This window comes from Nannospalax galili, unplaced genomic scaffold (genome assembly GCF_000622305.1).
Source record: "Nannospalax galili isolate Female #2095 unplaced genomic scaffold, S.galili_v1.0 scaffold565, whole genome shotgun sequence".
NCBI lineage: Eukaryota > Metazoa > Chordata > Mammalia > Rodentia > Spalacidae > Nannospalax > Nannospalax galili.
Genome location: NW_008352729.1, coordinates 33,656 through 36,532, shown reverse-complemented (window position 1 = coordinate 36,532; position 2,877 = coordinate 33,656).

Here is a 2,877-nt window from a genome sequence, read left to right as displayed (position 1 = left end):
CCTGTGCCCATATCTGTGAGGCATTTTCTTGATTGCTGAGTAATGTCAGAGGGCCAATGCAGTGTAACTGGTGCCATTCCTGGACATATAGTCCTGTGTTGGATGTAAACATAGTCTGAGCACAAGCCAGAAGAGAAAGTCAGTAAACAGCTTTCCTCCATGGTCTGTGCTCCAGATTCCTGCCCCAAGTACTTCTTTGGCTTCCCTTGATCATGGTCTATGAACGTATAAACGTATAAACTGTTTCCCCCTTAAGTTGGTTTTGTTGAGTATTTGTAGCGCACTGATAGACAGTAATTAAGACAAACACCATTGTGATATTATAGTCAAGATAGTTAAAAATCTCATACACGTCAAATTAAACCATCAAATAGCGATCCAATGATCTCTTCATAGATTAAATTGCAATGGGTAATCAGCTTAATTTTAAAACACTTAAACTCTCAGGTCATTTCATGTTTTTGTATTCCCTTTGTCTGATCAACAAATTCCATAACAGTTGGGCTGTTTTTTATGTAGTACATAAAATATGTTTTAATGACAGCTTGGAATTAAGATAAACACACTATATGAATACATTATTTACAAAAAAGATGTGATGCTAAAATAGCTTAAGCAAATGCTGCATTCTATATGAAGAGATGGAATGACTTCTAATATAAATTGCTACTGTAAAAGGAAAGAAAACAATATACATCATAGTAGCTATAGAATTATTTTTCTTGTGTGTTCATCAGTTGGATTGTATTTTATGTCATTTAGCAACAGCTGTAACCCAGGGTCTATGTATGTTGTATACAAATCTGAAAATTGAAAAATTTTCAAGCATTTCAATGAAATGAAGTTCTATCAGAAGATTTGATCATACTTTCACAGGTAATAATCATTTTTGTGAAGGAAACTTCAAAAAGCTACTATTGAATTCAAACCCATTGGTTTCCTATTATTATTATTATTTTAAATCTATGATTCTTCAAAAGAATTTCAAGTCTAACATTATTTTGTGAAAAAGACATGATATTCATTTCTCTTACCATAACATCAATCATTGTTATGGTGAGACATGTAAACACTCTTTTCCTTAGATGATTTATTTCAACTATGTTGCAGTTATTTACTTGCTTGATTACTATTACCAAACACTCATAACTTGTATTTTGATTTTCTGCTTGAATCAATTGTATTTCACATTCGTTTTCAAAAGGAATATGGAAAATCCAAACTTAAGTGGTTTGCTGAGTGATAAGTGTGACTTTGAAAAATTTCTTTACATACTCAAGGTTATTTAAATCTTGATGCTCATTGGGCGTGGTTGTGAACGCCTTTAATGCCAGCATTTGGGAGTCAGAGGCAGGCATATCTCTGTGAGATCCAGGCCAGCCTCGTCTACATAGTGCATTCCATGACAGCTGGGGCAACAGGCAGACCCTGTCTCTTGAAAGTAATTAATAATGGTAATAATAATAATTAATAATAATGATTCTGGGCTGGAGAGGTAGTTCAACAATTTAGAGTACTGGCTGCACTTGCAGAGGACCCAGGTTTGAATTCCAGTACCCACATGGTGGCTAACAACCATCCCAAACTCCAGCTCCAGTGGATCCGACACCCTCTTGTGACCTCTGTGGTTATTGCTCTATAGGGGCACACTTTGATGCATGTAGGCAATGCACTCAAACCCATAAAATAAAAATAACAAAATAGTAAATAAACCTTGATTCTTGAAGTTTAGTGTTCTAAAATAAGCAACATAAGTGAAATCACAAATGTAAACTAATTCATGCTTTGCCATTAAATGTGTTACTGTCCTTTACTGAACAGCTTATTTGTAAGTAAGATTATGAGTTGAAAACATGTATATGCATGTTAACTGCACTGATTTATTAAAGACTTGTTTTTACATGGATTCTTTTGTAAATAAAGTTTGTCATTTTCAATGCATTCGAAACAACAAGTTATTTGTAAATACTAACACTGTCCTTTTCTACTGATTAGTTTTCATGAGCATGTGTCATAATATTTTCAGCTTTCCCTAACCATTCATTCATTCATTCATTCATTCTTTACTTTCTTTATCCTATGTGTGTGCTAAATGTGTGTTTGTGCATGTGTGTTCACATGGTCATATATGTACATGTGTAGGCCAGTGGAAGTTTCAGGAATACTTTCCTATACTGTTCTACATTATTTGCTTGACACAGAGTCTGTCATGGAACCTGGAGCTTCTGGATTTTGGTTTAATTGACTGGATATTTAGTCCTCAGAATCTGCTTGTCTCTGTTCCCAAGGACTGAGAATACAGGCATACACCATCTCATGTACCTTTGTTCCCATGGGTTCTAGGCATCTGAACTTAGATCCTTTTATGTGTACATCAAGTCATATCATCTAATGAGACATCCCTTTACCCCTTGTATTCAATCCTTTTACAGCTACCGGGAATCACTATCCTTAATTATAGTCACCATAGGGAATTCAGCTCCTATGACCAAGTACCTTGACACTTGTCATATCTTGATAGGAGAATCATGCACTTCAGCAAACAGCACTTTTTGTCTACTAATTTTATCTTGACATTTAAAATTTAAAAAATTATTCAATTCCTATTCTTACCTCTGATATTATTTTTTCCCTTGAATCTTCTACCTTGGTTCTAAACTATAGAAATCCCAGGTTTTCTTACCAGGATATGTGTATAATGTGTTTATAAGGCACTACATCTGCTTTTTCAAATAATAATAACTTGAATAAATATTGGTTAGGAGGTATACTATGCATACATCATACAGATTCATGATATATTTATGAGATTTATTATAAATTATAAAAAAAATTAAAGCCTCATTTCTTGGTTTTGTTGCACAGAAGCTTTAATTT